The following is a 27,446-nucleotide window of genomic DNA, read 5'->3' on the forward strand; positions in this document are numbered from 1 at the left end:
GTAGCCCCCACCCTGATGTATGCTTCTGTGACAGCCTATATTGAGGATCTCTGTCTACTATATTTTGGTGTAGGGATGTCACAATACCAGAATTTTGAGTTTGATACAATACCATATTTTTTTATTTCTACACTCAATACCATTATTTATGTGACTTTTTTTATCACAATTATGCATGCAAAGATGCAAAATTAGAGATGAGCGCACCTCCAGCATGCTCGAGTCCATCCGAACGCGAACTTTCTGCATTTGATTAGTGGTGGCTGCTGAAGTTGGATAAAGCCCTAAGGCTATGTGGAAAACATGGATATAGTCATTGGCTGTAGCCATGTTTTCTAGACAACCTTAGAGGTTTATCCAAGTTCAGCAGCCCCAGCTAATCAAATACCGCACGCTCGGGTTCGGATGGACTCGAACCCGAACCCAGTTCGCTCATCTGTATGCAAAATGCTTTGTAATTGTTTTTTTTTAAAAGCGGGGATTATTAGAAATTTAATTACAATAAAAAAAAAAAAATTAAAAAAAATATGCTTTTTAATTGCCTCCCAGCATACCTCCTTGTGCACTACAACTCCCAGCATACCTTCTTGTGCACTACAACTCCAAGCATACCTTCTTGTGCACTACAACTCCCAGCATACCTTGTGTACAAGGAGGTACAAGGAGTTGTAGTGCACAAGGAGGTACACTGGGAGTTGTAGTGCACAAGAAGGTATGCTGGCAGTTGTAGTGCACTAGGAGGTATGCTGGGAGTTGTAGTGCACAAGAAGGTATTCTGAGATTTGTTGTGTCAGTAGGCTGCTACTGCAACTCCCAGCATACCTCCTTGTGCACTGCAACTCCCAGCATACCTCCTTGTGCACTACAACTCCTAGCATAACTCTTTGTGCACTACAACTCCCAGCATACCTCCTTGTGCACAAGGAGGTATGCTGGGAGTTGTAGTGCACAAGGAGGTATGCTGGGAGTTGTAGTGCACAAGAATGTATGCTGGGAGTTGTAGTGCACAAGAATGTATGCTGGGAGTTGTAGTGCACAACAAGGTATGCTGGGAGTTGCAGTGCACAAGAATGTATGCTAAGAGTTATAGTGCACAACAAGGTATGCTGGGAGTTGCAGTGCACAAGAAGGTAGGCTGGGAGTTGTTGTGTTGTGAGGCTGCTACTGCACAACTGCAACTCCCAGCATAATTCCTTGTGCACTACAACCCCCAGCATACCTCCTTGTACACAAGGAGGTATGATGGGGTGGTGTAAGGCACAAGAAGGTAACTGGGGACCTCACGGGCAGTTGCGGCTCCCGGAGGGTAAGAGAATGGGGGACAGGACTTGCAGGGTGCAGTAGCAGCTCCCGAGGGTGAGAGGATGGGGGGCAGGATTGGCAGGGTGAAGCGGCGGCTCCTTTGGGGTGAGAGGATGGAGGACAGGACTGGCAGGGTACAGTGGAGGCTCCTGGGGGGTGAGAGGATGGGGGAAAGGAACGGAAGGGTGCAGCGGCGGCTGCAGGGGGGTGAGAGGATAGGAAGCAGGACTGGCAGGGTGCAGTGGCAGCTCTCAGGGGGTGAGAGGATGGGGGGCAGGACTGGAAGGGTGCAGCCACTGCTCCCAGGGACAGAGGATGGGAGAAGGAACTAACAAATTTGAGGGACCGGTAACGCTGCAGCGGCGGGTCCCAGAGAGAGGGGGGATGGTTAAATAACTGCTGCCCGCAGGATCGCAGGCTGCAGGCATTAACAGTGGGTGCCGCTCTATATGCAGCAGAATCCTGCTGCAAATGGAATGGCTCGGGAGGGGGTTAAAGGGAACCAATCCCGCTAAAGTTGGCCATAAAGCTAAGGAAACGTGCTGGTACATCACCCAGCACGCTTCCCAAACATCCCCCTGTAGCCTCCGTCCCCTGTACATACAGACCGCAAAGTTAGTTTAACCCTTTGAGGACCAGGCCCAAAGTGACCCAGTGGACCGCGCAAATTTTGATCTTAGTGCTTTCGTTTTTCCCTCCTCCCCTTCTAAGAGCTCCAGCACTTTCAGTTTTCTATCTACAAGCCATGTAAGTGCTTGTTTTTTACAGGAATAGTTGTACTTTGTAATGGCGCCTTTCATTTTACCATAACATGTATGATGGAATTCCAAATATATTATTTATGAAGATATAAATAGGTGAAATCGTAAATAAGAATGCAATATGGTAACGTTTGGGGGGTTCCTGTGTCTACGTAATGCACTATATGGTAACAGCGACATGACACTATTATTCTATAGGTCAGTCCGGACACAACCATATGCAGGTTACACAGATTCTCTAATGTTATATATGTATTTTTTTTATGAAATCCTTTTTTTTGGCAATTAAATATTAATAAAATGGGCCTATTGTGACGCTTATAACGGTTTTATTTTTTCCCCTACGGGGCTGTATGTGGTGTAATTTTTTCCGCCATGATCTCTAGTTTTTATTAATACCATATTTGTGAAGATCGGACGTTTTGATCACTTTTTATTGATTTTTTTAATATATAATGTAACATAAAATCGGTAATCTGCGCACTTTTTCCCCTCTTTTCGTGTACGCCGTTTACCGGTCGCAATGACGCTTGTTATATTTTAATAGATCGGACAATTACGCACGCTACGGTATATTATATGTTTATCTATTTATTCATTTTTATATGTTTTATTTATATAATGGGAAAGGGGGGTGATTTAGACTTTTATTGGGGGAGGGGTTTTGGGGTAGTGTGTTAGTGTTTTGAACTTTTTTTTTTTTACACTTTTGAAGTCCCTTTGGGGGACTTGTACATACATTACTTTGATTTATACACTGATGAATGCTATGCCATAGGCATAGCATTGATCAGTGTTATCGGCAATCTGCTCATTGAGCCTGCCTGTGCAGGCTTAGTGTAGCAGATCGCCGATCGGACCGCACGGAGGCAGGTAAGAGACCTCCGGCAGTCCGTTTCAACGATCGGGACCCCCGCAGTCACACTGCGGGGGTCCCGATCGGTAAGTGACAGGGGACTCCCCCTGTCACTTACACTTAAACGCCGCGGTCTCGCCTCGATCGCGGCGTTTAAGGGGCTAATGACACGCGGCAGCGCGATCGCTGCAGCGTGTCATTACCGGTGAGGTCCCGGCTGCTGATTGCAGCCGGCCCCCACCTGCTATGAAGCGCGCTCCGCTCCGGAGCGCGCTTCATAGCGGGACAAACACCCAGGACGTAAGGTTACGTCATGGGTCGTCTGGGGACAGACTTCCATGACGTAACCCTACGTCCAGGGTCGTCTAGGGGTTAATAACCTCACGCACTCTATGTAAATTACCAGCCAAGTAGTCACGGTGGGCGGGTGGCTGGTTATCTAGTCACGGTCCTGGGCAGGCTCCGGAGCTGTAATCATGCCCCTGTGAGCCTGTTGGAAAGCGCCGCATGCTGACGTCACTCGGGGAGGCCAGCATTGCACATCGGCCATGCCAACGTCTTTACTATGCTGCGCATGCGCAGTGCAGCCAGAGAAGACACTGCTGTACTGCGCCTGCTCGGCGTAGTACAGCAGCGGCTTCACCCACTGTACTGCGCATGCGCAGCATAGTATACACGTCGGCGTGGCCGACGTGCAATGCTGGCCTCCCTGAGTGACGTCAGCATGCAGCGCTTTCCAACAGGCCCACAGGGGCGTGATTACAGCTCCGGAGCCTGCCCAGGACCGTGACTAGATAACCAGCCACCCACCGTGACTACTTGGCTGGTAATTTACATAGAGTGCAGGAGGTTATTAAACTAACTTTGCGGTCTGTATGTACAGGGGACGGAGGCTACAGGGGGATGTTTGGTAAGCGTGCTGGGAGATGTACCAGCACGTTTCCTTAGCTTTATGGCCAATTTTAGCGTGATTGGTTCCCTTTAAATGCCGCTGTCAGTTGTGACAGCGGCATGTACACTGTAAAATAGCTAACACAAGCGATCACTAAGTACCAGCTATTTGAATTTGGCGCTGTCAGGAGCGGTTGGTGTGCAGGCTGAGGTGGTGACACTAGAGGGCAGGGGGCGGCACAGAGAACATGGCTGGCGCTCAGGTAGCCGCTGGCTGTGTTCTCTGCACTATACTTTATATTAATATGCGCTATTATGCAGCTTAACATAAAATATCAAATACCAGTAAATCCTGGTACTGAACTGTTTTTTTGCCTGCAATATCGATAGTAGTATCGATATTTTGGTGCATCGTGCATCTTTATTTTGGTGTACTGTATATGGTGGGTAAAGACTTTTGATGCAACCCTAGAGAGTCGTGGACAACATGGATACAGCATATTGTTGTCTCCATGTTTTCCAGACATCCTACTTCTTCTTGATCATTTAACGATTTTAAAGCAACAATTTGGTTTTTATAATAATCAGCGTTAAGACGAATAAATCCTTAGAATAATCGTTCGAAAATTCATAAGAAAAATCGTTATTGTGATCGTTTTTAAGATTGCTTAAACCCATCTTTCACATAGGGTGAATTTTTGAAAAACTGATTACCCAAAGCGATCTGCGAATATTTAGCGAACAACGATTTGAGAACATGATGAAAGATCAGAATGAACAATTTCTTGCTCATCGCTTGATCGTTTGCTGTGTTTACATGGAACGATTATCGCTCAAATGCGATCGTTAGTGCAAAAAATCGAACGATAATCGTTGCGTGTGAAAGCAGCATAAAACATGGTTATCAGAATGTGCTCATGCATTCACATGTTTCACTCTTCACATTCTAACTAGATTCTAAACTCTTCCAGGCAGGGTCCTCCCTCCTGTAAGCTCTAATGAACAGGGGAATCTCTCCATTTGTTTCATTGTTAATTGATATGTTGTAATTTTACATAACTTTAGTTGTATGTTTCTTTCTTAATTGTAAACTGCAATGGAATTTGTTGATGCTATATAATTTATTTTTTTTTATTATTGTCAGTCCCAGACAACCCTCTAAATAAATATCATAAATAAATCTAAGGATTCTAAAAGACGTCAAACCAAGACCTTATTTTGACCTTGCAATTGGGTACATATGTGTTTGCCTGTTTTTAATTAATTAGGCCTTTTTTACTATAATCCAATGAGGCAAGCTGCGAGATTACTCTCCTTGACTGCATTAGTTTGTTTTTCATCTTGCTATATAAATAATGAGTAGCTTTAACTTTTACTAACCTACATAAAATCACGGTGTACCATTGTGTTCACCTCTACTTCACCTCCCCGTTTAGTAATATATAATCATTTAAAAGAGAGGTAACAGGAGTCATTAGGATAACATTGAGTCAGCATGTAGTTACAGGACTGTTTTCCAACCATTACAACAGCTAATTGGCCTCTCCAGAACCTTAGCACAATCCTTTTGTTTGTATTAATAAGCCATAGGGACCAACAAAGAACATATTCGGAATATTTCTTTCTTTTTATCTTTCTTTGGAAAAGCTTGTATCTTATATAGTATCCTTATAAGTATATCTTATATAGTATCCTTTTCATGAAGCAGATTCTCAATAATCAGGAGAAAAAAGAAGGCTTATATAAGAATTCTGTCATTGAAGTGAATGAGGCTATAGGGTACAGTGGAAGAACATTGACTACTAGGTATGAAATACCTCCTATTATTAGGAGAGGTGTGTAAGACAAGGCATAAAATATATTTGACTCTGTTCACACCACCATAATGATTTCCAAAAAAACATGGCAGCTGTGACAGCATTTTTTTCTGTAAGGAGGCTTCTGTTTTGTTAGTAAAAATTCATACTTGCTGAAAATAAGATAACAAAGTTAGAAAAAAATTCCAGACAAGATTTAAGAGTAGAAATTAATGTTTTTATTGATTTTTATAAGAGGCACTCGCACTTCTGTAAGTTACTTGATTTAGGGTGGTTGTGGTGTCCCCAGTTTTGATTTAAGTCCATCAGGGCAGTTTTAACTTCTTCCCAGATTTTATTAAAGATTGGACAGCCTGTACACAAATGGTTGCCTGTCCACTGACAATGTCATTTGGGAGCGCTAGAGCAGAGAACTTGTAGAGATTAGATGAGCGTTGCTGATGGTAACTAGGAGAACTGGTATATGACCATTAGAAACAGTCAATAAGTTTCTTGCAACCTTTAGCAGAGGGTGTTTCTCACCAAGAGAAATGTAGAAGAAAAGCCAGCAAACTTGGGGTAAAATCCAACTTCTTGTCTTTATTCAGGCTTCACATATAATACAGACTGGACACAGCAGACTGACGCATTTCAATCACCATGTGATTAAGATCACGTGGTGATCGAAACACATCATTCTGCTGTGTCCAGTCTATATTATATGTGAAGCCTGAATAAAGACAAGAAGTTGGATTTTACCCCAAGTTTGCTGCCTTTTCTTCTACATTTCTCTCGGTGAAAGCTTGCACAGCCGTGCATCAGGACGGTGAACACAGGCAGGTATGGTGAGATGAACCTTTGCTACGTTCAGTGTTTCTCAAAAGAACAAATTTAAGGAGGGTTTGGTAGCCTTTCCTCCCACGCCTGGATTGGCACAGCACCATGACACAGTCTGGTTATCAGATTGTAGAATCACTGGCCAAGAGTCTTGAAAACAGACTAGAGATGAGCGTATCTGTTCGGCCGTTATGGGATCCGGTTCGGATTTTTCCAAAGTCCGAGTCCGGTCGGATTCGGATTTTTGGAAGTCCGCTCCGCCATTTTAGAAAGCAGGAAGTGTTTCGGACAGGAAAAGCGCTTTCCCATGATGCCCGGGAACACATTTAATCAGCAGGGATCTTGCACTATCCCACCCCCTGTGTGACGTCGGTATTGCTTTAAGAGGAGTGGTCACATGACCGCACGACGCAGTCTGCAGAGAGAGAGGAAGGAGACGGTTAGCAGTGCAAAGAGCTCGTCAGTGACAAAATGCTGCTGCTGCTGTATACTGTTGTAATGACTACTGAGAAGATATTGTACAAAAGCAAAGACCAAAAGATTATTAGAAAAGTGGAGACGAGAAACATATAGTGATTGAGAGAGAAAAATAGAGAGGGCGAAAGATAGATTAGGCATAGGAGAGCAAAGGGTGCACAGAACAAAAATGTGCTATACAGATATATAAGTACTAGACTGCCACCCTTGCAAGAGTGTATAGGACATAGGTGTTATCCTGAGGCACAAATATACCTCGTGCATGTGTGTAGAAAAAACTTTTAAAAAAGTGCTCTACAGATATTCCAAGTACAATAGTTGGCTCCTTGTGAGAGTGTATATGACATACGTGTTCTCCTAAGACACAAATATACCTTGTGCATTTGTGGACAATAAAAGTAAAAAAAAAGGGCTATACAGATACTGCTGCTCCTGTACTGGCCTGAAATGACTATTGCTGGACCTCCACTGGCCTCCAATGACTACTGCTGCTCCTTCACTGCATTTGTGACCTTTTTCCTGCGTAGACACTGTAATGGTGAATTTCCTGCATAGACCCTGTAATGGTGAATATTGAAGTCTAAAAAAAAATTTACTTTGAGATATTGAAAAGATAATGATGTTACTGACATGTAGAGCCCCAAATTCAACCAAATACACTACCTTCATATCATATAGATGCTTTAAACTATGAAATCCAAAGAAATCTGAAATTCGGTCGAACCAAATTTTTCCAAAAAAATCCGGAAGTCCAGTCGGAACGAACTTTTAAAAAAAGTTTGCTCATCTCTAATACAGACCCTGCAGATTACCTTCTTACCTTGCTGAATCTTTATTGGTCTGGCCAGGGGCGTAGCTAGGATTCATGGGGCCCCATAACTGTATGGGGCCCCATGAATCCTGTACGCCCACCATTTATGGCCAACTCCCAAACACACACAATGACGCACATATATACACACAGAGGCACCATTAACATATATACAGATACACCACTGACATACACACATTCACACTAGAATGTGATTACACTAGTGCAGATGTGTACACCATGAATAGACTGTACACAGGGAAATCATCTCAGTGTAATAAGAAATACTGAACTAGAAATATCTGCTGTATTTTCTTTTAATGGTGGGTTCTTGTATTAGAGCCCAGCATTAATAGAAGCTGCTGCAGAACATCTTTGGGAGCAAACCTGTCAATCACTTGAGACACTACTGACATACACAAACACACACATATACACCAGTGTTACAGGCATTACTTACATATACACACATATACACCAGTGTTACAGACACTACTGACATACACACCACTGTCACAGATACTATTGACATATACACCCCTGTCACAGACACTACTGACATATACACCCCTGTCACAGATACTATTGACATATACACCCCTGTCACAGACACTACTGACATATACACCACTGTCGCAGATACTACTGACATATACACCCCTGTCACAGATACTACTGACATATATACCCCTGTCACAGACACAACTGACATATACACCCCTGTCAGACACTACTGACATGTACACACATATACATCCCTGTCACAGACACTACTGACATATACACCACTGTCACAGATACTTCTGACATATACACACACATATACACCCCTGTCACAGGCACTACTGACATATACACCAGTCACAGACACTACTGACATATAAACACACAAAAATACATAGCTACAGTAGATACACTTACTAACATATACATATATAGCCACAGATACATGCATACACACACTCACTGATACACATACATACACAGACTCATCACTTACAGCTCCTAGGTTTCCCCCTCCTCCTCCTGTAGTCGGCTGATCTTCACACAGAAGTATTGAGGACCTTTGGTTCATGTGATAAGTCCTTCATCCTCTCCTTCTGTGCCGTGCAAAACCTGGCAGGTCCTGCTCCTCTTTTCCTCTCCTGATGTGTAGCCCGCTTACCCGGCACTACAGTGATCGGGCTGAAGAGTACAATGCCGGATCCCTCTTCCTCTCCGGGCCCCTGGGGGATGCGGTAGGCGGCTCTCTGTGGCATAACTACCATGAAGGCAGAGCAGGCTATCTGGGGCCCCTTTCCTGCAAGGGCCCAATAGCAGTCACCTTCCCTGCCTTCATGGTAGCTACGCCACTGGGTCTGGCTTCATAGAACCTTGGATAGCCCTTTAGGTTTATCCTTAGCACAACCAGTGCAAATCTGTAGTCTTCTGCAGTAACCATGATAACCTCGGGTGTGAGATCAATCATCTTTACAGTAGGTTCTTAGTAGTCTTGGTGAGGAAAAGGCTGACCATTACTTGCTAACAAGTCAGGTGGTTATTAAGTCATCTAAGTTCTAGTGTTGCTTGGAGGCACTATTCCCCATGGTTGTCAAGGACAGATGTACCTGAGATGCCAGAGCGAGGCATGAGATGGACCCTGATTTCTTCCTCTTGAGGGGTTCTCCTCATCCCTGGAGTTAGTAATTTAACTGATAGCAGTCATTTTCAGTATGACCAGGTTTTCCACAGTAATGACAGGAAGTCCTCACTGGGCAACGTATCACCATGACTTTGTAGGCGAGTGGAAGCATCAGTGGCAAAAGCTTGGGCCACTTGGACAGCTGGCTGGGAACCTATAGATGGAAGTAGATTGACAGGAGCAGCAGGTCCCTGTGAAATGAGTTTTCATAAAAGCTCTTGAAAGTTGAGGCACTCACCACCGCGTCTTCACAAAATAACTTTCTTTATTCACATAAATGCAGGTACATAGATACAGACAAAAGAATGGGCGACAGCCTGTTTCGTGTGTTCAATCACCACGCTTCCTCTTGGACCTGACGCCATCACGTTACACAGTCCTTTTAAAGGCACACTAATTACACCAACCAAACCTATACAAAAATGTCACCAATAATACACCAGTTAAAAAGAACAAGAACGTTTCTTCTGCAGTTGTGATATATCATGTGTGTTGTTTTCAATAATACCCATGTAAATCAGAATGGTCATTGAGACCAAGTGGTCCCAACTCTTCAGTCCTCATTATAAGTTCTGCTTCCTTCTTTATAAGACGATTGTCTCTGCCGCCTCCCATCGGGGAATTCTTAACCTGTAATAGTCCCATAAAGCACAGGTTCAGACACATCACTACTATGAACAGATCGCATATGTGCTATCACCTTCGGGTACCCTTTGCCTGTTCGTATGGACCTTACATGATCTGCAAAACGCTGGTACATAGGACGGGTGGTTTTACCAATAAAATTAAAACAGCAAATGATTATTAATGCATAAACTACAAAAGCAGTGTGGCAGGTAATAAAATCCTGTATCTCCCACATAGTACCACCTAGCCTCACTGTCTTTGTATCTTTTAAGTAAGCACAATAGTTACAATTCCCATACTTATGATTGCCACATAATCTATTTTGACCCAACCATGCTTGCATGTTTTTGTTTCTATCACAGTTTTTAAAACGGCCTCTAACCAGTTTATCACATATATTTTTACACCTTTTAAAAGCCAACAATGGTTTCTTTTGAGTGAGGTCACATAATGCTTTTTCACCTTCTAAAAAAACTTAAATAGCACAGATCTAACAGTGTTGTCTATTTGTCCATGTCTGAATGTGAATACGAACCTATCCATTTTTATTTTGGGGGGGGGGATTTTTGTATAGGTTTGGTTGGTGTAATTAGTGTGCCTTTTAAAAGGACTGTGTAACGTGATGACATCAGGGCCGAGAGGAAGCGTGGTGATTGAACAAGTGCAACAGGCTGACGCCCATTCTTTCATCTGTATCTACAGTATGTACCTGCATTTATCTGAATAAAGAAAGTTATTTTATGAAGATGCGGTGGTCAGTGCATCAACTTTTAAGAGCTTTTGTGAAAACTGCCTACTGTACAGTCCAAGTGTTGATAGAGCACCATCTGTGTTGTTCTGGGATCAAGGGACCATCTACACGGTGCGGTTTTTCCCTCTAGGTGGTAGTGCCGAAATTACCTTTGCTAAGGGATTGTTCCCTGTGAAATGAGCTTATGTGCCAGGTGAGGTGGAAGACCCTAGCTAAGGTTTACACAGACAGCCATCTTTGTAAAAGAATCACTGGCTGTTGCTCAGTGAGCATACATAACTGTTAGTCACTGGGGTGGGGCACAGTTGCAGTCAATGGTTGGCTGAGCAAGCTAAATCTCGCGCTTTTATGACGTTTCAGCCGAGTAATGACATACCCCAAAGCTGGGATAAAATTACATCCAATGAGGTAGGGGAGCCTGGGGATGCCGGTAAGCATACATTCCTTATTATGTTCCCCCACCCCCTGCCCAAAATTATACCCCTTCCTCACCATTGAGTGAACTTGCATTTGACTGTGGATGAAGTTGAATGCAGCCCTAGGAACCGCAGGGTTCTTATTCTTTCGTTCATGCCATTGTTGTATCTATTGTTTTATATAGGAGGTATGGGTAATTATTCCTAGACAGAGAATTTTCTTATTTACTAAAACAGACATGTCACAAGAGCTGACAGGTCCTCTCTAACATGCAATGGCGATAATTGATTTTTTTATTCATTCACTGAATTATTATTTGCTTGAGTTTACTAATCTTTTAATCTGAAATTGAAGAGTTAATATGCCAAATGCAATTAAGTAACACAAGGATTTGATCTCAACCACTTAATAATTTACTTTATAGCCATCTAATTCAGTCCAAGCCAAATTCATTGTGCTATAAAAATAACTCCTAATCACTTTGCTAAATATTTGCAGTAAGAAAGAAATGAAATCCTTTTGTCTGGATTAGATGCCAGCATTAGACGTAGAGTTTGCCAGTACACCTGCCGTGTCGGGGACCTAATTAAGAAGGTACAGTAAACAAATTCAAAATGTCTTGAAAGCAGATGCAGACTTCTTTTTACCAGGCCATTTCTTGTGAGATATTGTGCCGGAATCTATAATTGGGAAAGATGGTTTTCTCTCCAACACAAAATAAGCATCAGTGTTTGTAAATGATTAAGAGAAGACTAAAGGCATCAGCTGGCTTCATATGTTACTTCCTGAGTGAATAAATGTCTAATTATATTTAGAGGGAATGATGAAATGAAAATGCTTCACAGACTGATCATTCATTTCAGTATTAAGGTTATACCACAAAAGGTTCATTACTCTTACAGTAGCATGTGTCCGTCATTGCCTCTGATACAGGTCTGGTTAGTTAATAGCTGATTTCCTAACATACTGTAGTTTTACACAGCTTCACACTTTTATGTATTCAGCAACATAACATTCAGTACATAATATTTCACATATTTCATATTACTGATTGCCTTGTTGCCACAACCGCTGAGCTGACAGGGAGGCCCTGCTTACTGCCTTCAGCTGCCCGCTCAGTCTGAGATGTCTGGGCGGCGGCTCGCAAAGAACACTGTATCTGCATCCTCTTCGGGACACAGATACAGATGTAATGGCGGTGCTTGCACTGCTTGTACCGGCCCCGCCATTCCTTCTCATAGACTGCAGGAACCTTTGTCCTGCAGCCTATCAGAAGACTGAAAGTGAGGGGGGCGCAGGGTCGGACTGGGCCACCGGAGGACCCTTTGGTAGGCCCCGGCCCCCCACGCACGTGGCACACTTACTGTTGGGCGGCAGGGCCCCCTGACAGTAAGTGCCGCACTGGAGTCCCCCCTCCCCTGTGGTGTAGCCCTGCAGCTCTTCCCCCTTCCCCACCTCTCCCTCTTGTGACCGCAAGCATTGTCTCGCTTGCAGTCGCAAGATGCAATCTTGCCCCCAGCTGATGCGTCACTCCCTGGGGGTCTCCTGGGGATTCCCAGGGAGCGCATGCTACCGGAAGTACCAGCCCCAGCACACACTGAGCTTCCTGATGTGATGCCGCTCGGGAATCCCCCAGGGAGCGGCGCATCAGCCGGGGCTGAAGGGGTGGAGAAGACAGCAGCGACAGGGGAGCGTGCTGTTAGGTGAGGTGTGTGTGTGTGTTTTTTTAAATCTGCTGTGCCATCAATAAGGGGCATAATACAGGGGGGCCATCAATAAGGGGGAAAGTACAGGGGGCCATCTATATGGGGGATAATACAGGGGGGCAATCAATAAGTGGGATAATACAGGGGGGCATCAATAAGGGGGATAATACAAGGGGAGCCATCAATAAGAGGGATAATACAGGGGGAGCCATCAATAAGGGGGATAATACAGGGGGGGCATCTATAGGGGATAATAATTGGGGGGCCATCAATAAGGGGATAATATGGGGGGGCATCAATAAGGGGGAAAATACAGGGGGGACAATCGATAAGGGGGATAATATCGATGTTCCTGTGTCAAGTTTTTGATTTGCTCAACTTTGCCTGACCATTGCTCAGCTCTTTTGCCATTCCACTTAGCTGTGACTGAAGCTTAGAGGGAAGATTGCCCCTAAAGTGTATTATTTAACAGACTTTTCAAACAAACTAGACAAAAAAAAATAGAGTCTTGCACTCTGTTCTGAGCGAACTCTGTTCTGGGTGGAGCTTGTATGTATTTTTTATAAAAGTCATGTGGCTTAAATGTGCCAAAATGTGCAAATTTGCAAAAACAAAGTCATTAAAGAGCCTCTGTCAGCAGGTTTATGCTGTTCTATCTCAGGGTGTATCCACGCTACGGAATCCAAGCAGATGACCCACCATTGCGCATCTCTGCACGTGCCATAGACTCTATACTATGGACAGACTGATTCCGCCATCTGCCCAAAGAATTAATGAGCAACGGAATCCGCGGTGGGTTATCCGACTGGATTTCATAGTGTGGACGCACCCTTAGGGTAACATAAACTAGTGACAGAGCATCTGAACAGAATGATGTATCAATTACATAGTTCTGTGCAGCTGATATCTTTATGAATAATATGAACAATAAGTAGCCCTCTCCATTATGTGCATGAGCTCAGTAGTCCTCAATATTCATGAGAAGCAGAAAACTCTGGCCACCAAGAGCTGATTGGTAGTTATTTATCCATGCTGTGTATATGCAGCCAACTGTCAATCAGCAGCTGGAGGATGGGGGGAGGGGTGTAGCAATAATCATATTGTCCTGCATATTAGGAGAACAGTTGAACAAAATGATGCAAGTAATACACTGATCTGCTCAGCATCTCTGTCACTGGTTTATGTTGCCCTCATTTAAGGCAGCATAAACCTAGTGACAGATTCCCTTTAATGATGACACAATCTAAAGCTAGAAAAGCTATAGATGCGCCAGCCAGCAAAACATTGTGCATTTGTAGAATGTTTAATTGAAACTAAGAGTTTGACACTTGAAGGTTCAGCACAAATTTAGGGCCATACATCTACACAAAGTCTAAAAAAATCAAGGAGACTTTTCTGCCTGAAGTTTTACTATAATAAAGAAGAGAAACATTGTAAGGCATCACCTCAACTCTCTAAATAATTAAAGCATAGGATGTTACCTTCATATGGTTAATTACCAGATTGTAATAATTTTCAATAGGCTTTCAAAATTCCATCATTCAGCCTTTGATAGAGAATTCTATCATGACTTTCAAAAAGACTTAGCAATTTGAATACTAATTCATCTAAACTGTATTTTCATAAGACTCTGATTTTTACTTTGATTAAAAAAATATAATATTCTTTTTATTCATAGCTTTCTCTAAAGAAATACGCATGCTTACACATAAAAAATACAGAAAAGTGTATATTCAGTGTCCTGCTACCCGTATCCTAGCTAAAAATGTATAGAGTTGTTGTGTGATGGAGAAATCTCAGTGTCTGAATCTGTGTCTGCAGGGGTGGTCTGTAGCAGGTCTCACAGAGGATGGCAGTGGCCTTCTAGGGATCCAGGACATGTGCTGAGTCCCCAAATGAGTGCTGGTATTACCTACGATGCACAAATAGTTAAAGGAAGAAAACAGTGCGCCAAGCATGGACTTCCAGAGCAGGTAGCATCTCTGCTTGCTGAAAGCTGGGTAGGAGCTCAGAGCCTGAAAAAGCTATATGAGAAAGCTATTAAACAGATGAATTATTTTTTGTTTTGTTTTGTTATTTTACATGGGAGCACAAAGGGGGTCTAACTACTATACTTATGGAACAGAGACTGTCTTATCATATGGAAGGGCCAGAGAGAGCCCTTTTCTGGGTGCCCATTTAGTAGTTAGGCTCATCTCTGGCACCCATATAGTATAAGATTACTCTCTGTGTCTTAGGGCCCAATCTGTGCAGTCAATATAGTAGTAGGACCCCTTTTTTGCTCTTATGTAATATTAAGCCCTTCAGTGGAGCCCTTCTGTGCCTGCATAGAATATAAACGACAACAGTAACCTATCATGGTGACCAAGGGGTAAATCTTTGCTGTCGTTCCATAGAATACAGCGCCCACCTCTTTGTCCCCATATATTAGTTAGGCACCTCTGTGCCCCTGTATAGTATAAGGACCACTTTGGTTTCCCAATATAGTATTATGATCGCTCTGGTCCCCATGCAGTACTTAGGCCCTGTAGTATCAGCATCTGTTCAGACTTTTGTAACATGTTCCAGATTTAAGATATGGCACAGGAGGATTGTCCGATTATGGTCTTATTGTTTTGGGGTTTCTTGTTGTACACTGCCTCAACACTGATCTATTGCTTGCTCTATTTTATTGATTATTAAGTCTCCACCACACCCATCTCTTTCCCTGCGAGTTCCTCTGGTCCTTGAACAGTTAACCTTGGTTTTGTTTCTGTGATTGACATCCTTCCTTACCATTCTCACTTCTTCTGGTCTGCGCTGTAATGGTGCTGATCCCGACTCTGCATTCTATTGCCCGACTCGGCTGCAGCAGCCGAAAACAATAGAACATAGATCTCATTGATATATGCAGTATATCTATACTGCATAGATCTCAATGATAGATCAGAGCAGTCATACTAGAAGTCCCCCAGGGGGACTTCAAGTATGTGTGCAAAAAATAAATAAATGTTTTTTTTTATTAATACAAAATCAACTCCCCTAGAAAAGTCAGAATTACCCCCTTTTCCCCATTTTATAAATAAAAATGAATAAATAAATAAACATGTTTGGTATTTTAGTGTGCGTAATCACCTGGACTAATAAATTATCACATTCCCAATCTCGCACGGTAAACGGTGAAAGAGTAAAAAAATTCCAAAGAGCAAAATTGAACATTTTGGGTTGCATCAAATCTTGAAAAATTGTAATAAAAAGCGATCAAAAAGTCACATGTGCACAATTAAGGTATGAATAGAAAGTACAGCTCATGGCTCAAAAAATGACACCTCTAACAGCCCCACAGACTGAAGGACAAAAGTGTTATAAGCATGGTAATAGAGCAATTTTAAGGAACATATATTTTTTTAAAAAGGTATAAATTTTTTAAAAGCTATCAAATAAAATTAAAGTTATACAAGTTACATATCGTTGTAATCATACTAACTTGAGGAACATGTATAACAAGTCAGTTGTACCCTAGGGCAAACAGCATAAAAACAAAACCTCCCAAATAAAAAAAATTATGTGGTTTTTTTTTTCAATTTCACCACACATTTTTTTCTAGTTTCACAGTATATTTTAGGCAAAAATTACACCTGCCATTGCAAAGTACAATTAGTGGTGCAAAAAAAGGCTTATCTGGGTCACTAGGTGGAAAAATGCACGCGCTATGGCCTTATATAGACAAGGAGGAAAAAATGAAAGCGCATGGGTTAAATACTTCCTGAGCCAACTAAAAGATCACACCCACAAATTCTCACGCCAAAATCTCACTTAGCAAACAATCATGAGCTTTATTTGCTAGGATTGGTCCCACTGTTAAGCTCCTGTATAGTCAGAGACACATCTGATAAACTTGGGAATCCTGTCTAAATATGTCAGTATATCTATATCTGTAGATTTTTTAACAGTCAAAACCGCACTTCATTCAGTAGGATTAAACCACACACTTCAATAGAGTGTGATATGGAAACAATGCACTCGTATCTGTACCTTTATCTTGCCGCTTTGTGCCATCTGGAAAATGCCTCCACCAAACACAAAAACTCACAGCATTTACAATGCAAAACGTGGTTTATTTTGAGGGCGCATGAGGAAGGGGGAGTGTCTGTCCTCCGACGCCCAGGACACTAGGTGTTTTGGACTTGGGAAATGTTAACGTTTAACGTTTTCCATTGTATATGCTGTGAGTATTGGTGTTTCCCTATGGTTGAGGCATTTTCCAGATGGCACCAAGCGGCAAGATAAAGGTACAGATAGTCTGCATTATTTCCCTACTATACTCTATTGAACTGGGTATATCTGTATCTGTTCCTACTAAAGAATATAGAGAGTTGTATAGTACATCACCAACTGTTCCATTATTATATTAGTATCCATTATAATTCTATTACTCCTACACCTAATTGTATTTAGCAAATTACAATGTTGTTGTGATGCAATCAATCTGGTTAAAAGCCTTTCTAAGCATTCCTACCAAACGTTGATCTATATTTATTAAATTGTATTGATCGGTGCTCACCTATAAAATATACAAAATTCAAATGTTCTTGATATTTAACCCAAGAAATACTATTTTAATCACTGCAATAACTTAATGAAGTGCTCTGGGATTTTTTTTGCTTATATAGTGCAGTATAGGCTGTTACTATAGAATGATGAGTGTTTATCTGTTTTAGCAGATGTGACGAGCACAGGATTTTAGCCATATTGGTTCCTATTTGCCCACTGAAATGATTTTGTAATGCCTACATGCCCCAATAAGCCTATGATTTCGCATGGGGGGGATCCTCACTGCAGTTTATAATGAAATTACTTGGTGGTCTAATCTACTGACTGGCTAGTGGAGTTCATCCAGGTGAGACAAATAATCGGGTTGCTGTCAGTTCACAAAGCTGTGTTTTGACTGTAATATTCCCACTGTTGTAATCACAGTAAGGGTCCTATTACACGGCAGATCAGGGCCTGATAATAACTGTAAACAAGCGCCGATCTGCTAGAAGATCAGTCGAAGATCGTTGTCATCAGCTGATTGTTGTCTGTATTTCACGGAGGGATAATTGACCGAATCGGGCCAATCGCACCATGGAATAGGCCCCTAATGCTGCGTTTACACTGAACGATTATCGGTTTTTTTTGCACGACCGCATTTGAGCGATAATCGTTCCGTGTAAACACAGCAAACGATCAAGCAACGAGCGAGAAATCGTTCATTTTGATCTTTCATTTTGATTTACACAAAGCTATCTGCAATTTTGAATGTTGAAAGATCACAACAAATGATTTCCCACTCGTTGCTTAATCGTTCGCTGTGTTTACATGATCCGATTATTGCTCAAATGCGATCATTATGACGAAAATTTTAACGATAATCGTTCCGTGTAAATGCACCATTACAAGGGGAAAGTGAAGCACAGTACCGCAACCAATACTTTTAACATGTCATGAATGATGGGTACATGTTAACTGTTATGTAGGCTTTAGGCCAGAGTTTGTGCTGTGTGGCTTACAATTTCCAAGCATCTGTCCAAAAGCCTGTGCTATAAGTAATTTTTTTTCTCTGGACTGTGTACAGTGGACTTCTGATACACGGTCACTGTAACTTGTACAGGTGCAGACACCACCAAGAAGTTTACCCTAGAGCAAACTTACTACAATTGTGCAGACCAACTGCTACAAAAGGTTGTACAGGCCCATAGGGGCTCCCACAGGGTAAGGCAGTGACAAAGCAATCTGTGACTATACTATAGTCTTCGCCAGAGGGACTACCAATCTCAGCTGCCCTGAACCACTCCACCCACCCCACATATCTATTAGGGGTTTAAGAGGTATAGCTATCCGAAGTATATGGACAACTTTTTTTCAAGAGTACATCTAGAGAAAAAATAGTTATAGCTTTTGCATATCCATGGGTTAAACACATATTATATTGTAAAGTCAAATGATAAAAACATATCACTTTCACTCGAGGGCAGAAATCATGATACAAATCTACACCTGCTAAAATGCAGATTTGTTGGGCGAAGCCTGGACCAGGTGCAGGGCTAGCTGGCTGTACTAAGAGGCATTTGCCCCTTAGTAAATCTGGCCAGGAAAAACGGGGCAATGCTTTATTTAAGCCTGGCATACAAATACGCCAGTCTTTGACAATGTTCCCCTTTGAGTCTCTGAGTTTTTTCCTTACTTGAAAGAAAGACATTTTTTTTTCCTTTGAGCTTCTGCTAGTGTATAAATGTGTTCATTTTTTTACCTTATTCTGTACTTCCTTATGGCTCCTGATTTTTCTTAACAAACTGTCTCCATTTCCTGATAATAAAAATGTAACAATAAAATAAATGGGCAAGGTCTATTTCCTGGAGTTGAGTGTCTCCGAGGTACATGATGTATGTGGAGAATAAATCTCAGCTGGAATTCTTTTAAAGCCAGTTAGTAATGAAGTTAATTGTAATTTTCACATCCTTTCATAAAACTAAATGTTTTTACATTGCAATTGTGTGATCTGTTTTCTAGGTCTATAAACCTTTTACATAATGTTCTATTTTTAGCTTTTTTTTACTTTGATCTCTGGTATCTTATCTTTTATTACTTGAACAATGTCTTTAACCTCAGATATCCCTCTCTAAATTATTCTGATGTGACATAATCAGTATCAGCCTAAATAAACAGAGGGGAAATGTAGTATTGTTTGCGGAGTGTCCAACATGCCAACTGCATTGTGTATTTTATTGTGTCAGCCATAGGCTGTATGCATGCTTTAATGACAGTCTTAGGGCTGCCTCCAACTTCTCCAGCCGCAGGAAGTAAAATGCTGAGCATTCAGGTCTGGCCGAACCCAAATGTTTGAAAAGTTCGCTCTTCCCTAGTTACAAGTTATCATAACAATTATCCCAAAACTTGCCAAATCTTTAGACCATCCAAGTCACTTTTGTTCAATTTCTTTATTAAATTGCGAAAATAACATATAGTCTAAAATACTGGCTACTAGAATCAACAAAATTCTACCTTATGTGAATTATCCAGATCAGGTCAGATTTTTTCCAGGATGCCAAACTAGGCATGGAACTAGAAGGATCCAACATCTGATTAAGTTATCTGACTTATCTAAAAGCCCATCTATATTTTTGTCTCTGGATGCTAAAAAAACATCCAATTGAGTCAACTGGAAGTTTCTAGAGGGAACCTTGAATAAATTTGAGTTAACTGACAGTATAAAGAATGCAATTTTAGCACTTTATTCTAACTCAGCACTCGTTTTCATGTCAGATTATTTGTCTAAACATACCAAATAGCAAATGGTTACAAGACAAGGGTACCCCCTTTTCTGCCTCAATTTTCATGCTTCATTACATACATACAGCCATTTGCTAATTTAACCCTTAGGGGACACAGCCAGTTTTCATTTTTGCGTTTTCGTTTTTCCCTCCTCGTGTATATAAGGCCATAGCGCCTGCATTTTTCCACCTAGAGACCCAAATGAGCCCTTATTTTTTGCGCAACTAATTGTCCTTTGCTAAGGCAGATGTAATTTTTGCCTAAAATGTGCCGGGAAACCAGAAAAAAATTATATGTGTGGTGAAATTGAAAAAAAAAAACGCATTTCTTTTATTTGGGGGAAATGTGTTTTTACGCCATTCGCCCTGGGGTAAAACTGACTTGTTATGCATGTTCCTCAAGTCGTTACGATTAAAACGATATGTAACATGTATAACTTATATTGTATCTGATGGCCTGTATAAAATTCAAACCGTTGTTAACCAATATACGTTCCTTAAAATCGCTCCATTCCCGGGCTTATAGCGCTTTTATCCTTTGGTCTATGGGTCTGTGTGAGGTGTCATTTTTTGCGCCATGATGTGATCTTTCTATCGGTACCTTGATTGCGCATATATGACTTTTTGATCGCTTTTTATTACAATTATTCTGGATTTGATGCGACCAAAAATGCGCAATTTTGCACTTTGGGATTTTTTTTGTGCTGACGCCGTTTACCGTGTGAGATCAGGAATGTGATTAATTAATAGTTCGGGCGATTACGCACGCGGCGATAGCAAACATGTTTGTTTATTAATTTATTTATTTATTTTTATTTATAAAATGGGGAAAGGGGGGTGATTCAGACTTTTATTAGGGGAGGGGGTTTTGTGTTATTAAAAATACATTTTTCTTTTACTTTAGACATATACTAGAAGCCCCCCTGGGGGGCTTCTAGTATATGCACTCTGATCTCTCATAGAGATCCATGCAGTATAGTTATACTGCATGAATCCATGAGATCGGTGTTCTATTACTTTTGGCTGCTGCAGCCAAAAGCAATAGAATGCCGAGCCGGGATCAGCGCCATTACGGAGCAGACCCCGGCCCGGTATGGATGCAGGGATCGCCCCCCCGCAATCGCGCCGCAGGGGGGCGATCCCCCCACTAGACCACCAGGGATGTATAACCGCAAGTATTTAGAAGCAGCTGTCAACTTTGACAGCTGCTTCTAAGTACTTAATTAGCGGGCACGGCGATCGGACCGTGCCCGCTAATAGCCGCGAGCCCGGGCTACTCGCGGCACCCGGGATCGCGGCAGTTCAGAGGGTGGTCGCCGCGCGACCCCCCTCTGAACTCCCATAGCGGCACGAGGACGTTAAATAACGTCCTGGTGCAGCTATGGGTTAATTCACACTTTAACTTAGGCTGGGTTCACACTACGTATATTTCAGTCAGTATTGTGGTCCTCATATTGCAACCAAAACCAGGAGTGGATTGAAAACACAGAAAGGCTCTGTCCACACAATGTTGAAATTGAGTGGATGGCCGCCATATAACAGTAAATAACTGCCATTATTTCAATATAACAGCCGTTGTTTTAAAATAACAGCAAATATTTGCGGCCAAATAAATGGCGGCCATCCACTCAATTTCAACATTGTGTGAACAGAGTCTTTCTGTGTTTTCAATCCACTCCTGGTTTTGGTTGCAATATGAGGACCACAATACTGACTGAAATATACGTAGTGTGAACAAAGCCTAAAAGATATCACAGGTATGATAATCACAGATAAAGAATATAGAAGTTTATATTCTGATGATGTGCTTTTACTATGTTAAAATCCTGGGGTCTCTATTCCCTCTATTATAAACAGTATACAAGAATACTCTAAAGTGTAATCCTATAAATTAAATGTTACAGAATTCTTCTTGATGCCACTTAACGTCCCAGCATTGCTTACTACAAAAATTGCTTCCAAATCTTGCTACCAAAAATTCTTTTATTGTGTAGGACGATATTGTATATTATGCCATCAACAATCTTGTCTCATCTCTAATCATTATTTTGAAATGTTATACGGAATGGAAAAAGAGAGTATGTGTAAGAAAACATGTTCTATTCAGAAAATGAGGTGATGGCGGCCTGATGGAGTTCCTAAATAAGCCTTATAGAATATAGCGGCAATTTTAGACCAGATCACAATTTTCTGGACCTCACCTTCATCCCAAATATGGCCTACCTTAGAAGATCACTAGATCACAATATTACTATGGAAAAATAAGTTGTGAAAAGACAGTGGATTTTCTAAAAGAGATGTTCCTCTCTTTTTTTCTTAAATCTATACTCTGGTTAGATCTTCCTGCTTGGCTTTCCATGTATTGTAAGACCATATAGGACATACCATAAAGCAGTCCTCTGATATAAGGTACTGGAAAAAGAAAAATGTGTAGAACCTCGAGGTATATAGCGTACTGTATCTAATTAATAATAATAATATCAGAAAATTTCAAAAATTAATGTGGGGATTTAATATTTAAAAGTGCATGAAGATTAGCAACAATGATATAAGAATAGGCAACAATAATTCAAATTACTAAGTATGCTCATTAAAAACAGTCCATGCAAATGATCCTAGTATTGTCCGATTCAGATCTGAAACATGTGAGACATACAGCGTCTCATGGCAATTGACGCTCGTAGTTGCTAGCTTACCAGTCTGTTGTGAAGTATTGCATGCAATGTTTTACCTAGGTAGAGTCTTAGCTTCGGAGCTCCGGATGATAGGAGTAGTCACTTAGCCCGGGGCTTCAGTCGGAGACCGCTCGTATTTTGGTAAGCTGTATTCTGGTGTGCCGTGGCCACAGCGTTCAGGATTAGCTGGTGGGGATTGGCCCACCATCTGATATTCGGTACTAGCGGCAGTGACCTGTGGTGGGACGCAATCTTTCCCATTTTTACAGAACTCTGATATACTATCCAACTCTGCTGTACAACATACTCATTTTTTCCAGTATCTCTAAGGTAGCCATCTTCTAAATTTACTAAACTGCCCCCCCCCCCCCAACCAAAGTCACAGATTTTCAGAAATGCTCCTTTAGAGTGGGTTCACACTACGGAATTCTCGCGGACAATGGAGAGAAGACATGGGAGAAACCTTTGAACAAAGACCAATAGCACCTAGCCTTTATTCAGACTCAAAAACACTCTAAGTGCATTAATCACATAGGTTTAATGAGAAAATTCTGGATGCTACACTACTAATCTTTGCTGCGATGCACTTTGCTAGGCCTGGCGGTCAGCTTGTCAACTGTCTGCCTTTTAACTCTGTGCCACTACAACTCACTCCACTCAGTGTGCCTGAAAAAACTGGATAAAGTCCTGGGAAACTCCTGCTATTTACCCAGACGCCCTATGACAGCACCCCTGGAGAGGACCTCCCACCGCAGGACAGGAAACCTGAGAAGATAAAAGTCTGACACTCCTCTCCACACCTCAGTTCAGGTTTCCTGTCCGGCGGATGGGAGGCCTCTGAAGAGTCCCATAGGGGATAAAGTTACCTTCTCCACGCCGGCTTCAGGTCCCCCCTTTAGCCTAATCCGCTGGGGGTTTCCCTGAGGGCAGAAGTCTGTCCCGGGACAGCAGCCCTAAGTCTGGTCTGAAGCGCCCCGGGTCAGGGCGGGATGCCTCCCCTCCAGTCCTCGGTCCCTGTTGTTTCGGGGGGATACTGGGGGCTGGGGCAGAGCGGGCCGTGCCTGTCTCCCCGGTCTGACCGCGTGGCGGGCCGCGGCGCGGGCTCCATCTTGCGTTCCAGGGCCTGGGAGTGTGCACGCGCGGCCGCGTCAGAGCGCAGTGCGTCATGACGCAGGCTCCGCCGGAAGTGACGGGGCCTGTGACGTCAGACGCCGGGACGCCGCATCCGGAAGTGGAGCTCGGCGGTCCCGGCTTCCTCAAAAGGCCAGCACCTGGAGCAGAGCAGCACAGAGTTTAAAGGCAGTCGGCTGACAAGTCGACGGCAGAACCTAGTGAAGCGCTTCACTTCGCTACTGCTATAAATTTGCTCATCCCTATTCCTAGAGCATTCCCACAAATCTGTCCCATACAAAGAATAAGGCATAAAGATGTTCACTGTGTCTATGTCCCTAAGACTTGAAAAAAGAACATGAAAAAGAAAAAGAAAAGAATGTGTTCCAGCATCTGGCTCTAATCGATAAAACAAATCTCTCTTTAAGGGAAACAACAAAAGTGTAGTGTAAATCGAGTCTTAGAGTCCGTAGACATATAATGGTTTGGGGTAGGGGTTCCCCTGTATTCAGAATGCTGTTGAGTACCAGGCAATGCCCCGTTTCGGGTTATTGAATTTCGAGGGTCTGGGGGGCTGTTTGATTTGTATATGTTCACCAATATCCCCCCCCCCCAGGTATGCTCACTAACATAGAATATGTTGATAAGGCTAATATAATGAGGCTGTTCCATGTTAGTGAGCATATACAAATCACACCCCCCCCCCCAGGCAGACTAGTTTAGCTCACCCAAGACAGTGATAGCGAATACATGGCGGTGAGAACGCTTTCTAGGAGATCCTGTTTGTGCAGCAGAGGTGTCTTTATCCTGCTCTGCATAGACCCTCGAAATTCAATAATCCCAGACGGGGCATTGCCTAGCACTCAACAGCATTCTGAATACAGGGGAACCCCTACCCCACTCTTGTGTAAGTTTTAGTCTCCATCATAATGAGCCCCGCTGGGCTTGTAGACACGCTATAAATTGTACGTTGCAAGGGTGAATATAATGCACTGCATACAGAGCACAAGAGACAGCTATACAAGTAAGTGTCTATTTGAATTGCACCTTGTTAACATTTAGGTTCTACAATTTTATAACTGTATAACAGAGGTTACATTTTAAGCCACTGGGGAAAATGGGGTATATGAGCCAGTTCTCTAGAATTGATCTCACACACAGACACCAGCACACATGTATACAGACACCAGCACACATGTATACACACATACAGACACCAGCACACATGTATACAGACATACAGACACCAGCACACATGTATACAGACATACAGACACCAGCACACCAGGGCACAATGAAGTTTGAACTTCTGCAACCTGGAGAAATCACCTGATATCACCTGCAGTCCTATGTAACACCACATAACACAGTGGTATCTCTGAGTACAGCTAATGTAGTAGATTTCACCTGCAGTCCTATGTAACAGCACAGATAACACAGTGATATCTCAGAGTATAGATCATGTAGTAGATGTCAACTGCAGTCCTATGTAACAGCACAGATAACACAGTGATATCCCTCTGAGTACAGAAAATGTAGATGTCACCTGCAGTCCTATGTAACACCACAGATAACACAGTGATATCTCTGAGTACAGATAATGTAGTAGCTGTCACCTGCAGTCCTATGTAACACCACAGATAACACAGCGATATCTCTGAGTACAGATAATGTAGTAGTCACCTGCAGTCCTATGTAACACCACAGATAACACAGTGATATCTCTGAGTACAGATAATGTAGTAGTCACCTGCAGTCCTATGTAACACCACAGATAACACAGTGATATCTCTGAGTACAGATAATGTAGTAGCTGTCACCTCGGGGCGCCCCTACTAAATGATGTTCTACAAAATAAGAAAAGTGTCATACAGGGACTCACAGGTGACGTCTTCTTTGATCTGAGGCGTCACTTTCCCTTTTCCTCTCCATCCGGCCCAGACCTCCATGATGAGTCCTTCCAGATACGTTTCATCCCCTTAGAACCTGCGAGACAAACAATTTAGGCTCCGCACATTTCTAGCAACTTCCTTTCCTTTCTCTCCCCTGTAGGCTCCCATAGTAACTGCGCTGTGTGGGATGCCCCCTGTATGTAGGATCCCCTGCTGTGCCCCCTGTATGTAGGATTCCCTGCTGTGCCCCCATGAGCTAATAATGCCCCTAGAGGTGGCCCCCATGAACTAATAATGCCCCCAGAGGTACCCCCATGCACTAATAATGCCCCCAGAGATGCCCCCATGAGTTAATAATGCCCCCAGAGGTGCCCCCATGAACTAATAATGCCCCCAGAGGTGCCCCCATATACTAATAATACCCCCAGAGGTGCCCCCATATACTAATAATGCCCCCAAAGGTTCCCCCATGAACTAATAATGCCCCCAGAGGTGCCCCCATACACTACTAATGCCCCCAGAGGTGCCCGCATACACTAATAATGCCCCCAGAGGTGCCCCCATACACTAATAATGCCTCCAGAGGTGCCCCCATACACTAATAATGCCCCCAGAGGTGCCCCCATACACTAATAATGCCCCCAGAGGTGCCCCCATATACTAATAATGCCCCCAGAGGTGCCCCCATATACTGATAATGCCCCCAGAGGTGCCCCTATGAACTAATAATGCCCCCAGAGGTACCCCCATATACTAATAATGCCCCCAGAGGTGCCCCCATGAACTAATAATGCCCCCAGAGGTGCCCCCATACACTAATAATGCCCCCAGAGGTGCCCCCATACACTAATAATGCCCCCAGAGGTGCCCCCATACACTAATAATGGCCCCAGAGGTGCCCCCATACACTAATAATGCCCCCAGAGGTGCCCACATGAGCTAATAATGCCCCCAGAGGTGCCCCCATACACTAATAATGCCCCCAGAGGTACCCCCATATACTAATAATGCCCCCAGAGGTGCCCCCCATGAGCTAATAATGCCCCCAGAGGTGCCCCCATACACTACTAATACCCCCAGAGGTGCCCCCATACACTAATAATGCCCCCAGAGGTGCCCCCATACACTAATAATGCCCCCAGAGGTGCCCCCATATACTAATAATGCCCCCAGAGGTGCCCCCATATACTAATACTGCCCCCAGAGGTGCCCCCCATGAGCTAATAATGCCCCCAGAGGTGCCCCCATACACTACTAATGCCCCCAGAGGTGCCCCATACACTAATAATGCCCCCAGAGGTGCCCCCATATACTAATAATGCCCCCAGAGGTGCCCCCATGAACTACTAATGCCCCCAGAGGTGCCCCCATATACTACTAATGCCCCCAGAGGTGCCCCCATACACTAATAATGCCCCCAGAGGTGCCCCCATACACTAATAATGCCCCCAGAGGTGCCCCCATATACTACTAATGCCCCCAGAGGTACCCCCATATACTAATAATGCCCCCAGAGGTGCCCCCCATGAGCTAATAATGCCCCCAGAGGTGCCCCCATACACTA

This window comes from Dendropsophus ebraccatus, chromosome 4 (assembly GCF_027789765.1).
Source record: "Dendropsophus ebraccatus isolate aDenEbr1 chromosome 4, aDenEbr1.pat, whole genome shotgun sequence".
Taxonomy (NCBI): Eukaryota; Metazoa; Chordata; class Amphibia; order Anura; family Hylidae; genus Dendropsophus; species Dendropsophus ebraccatus.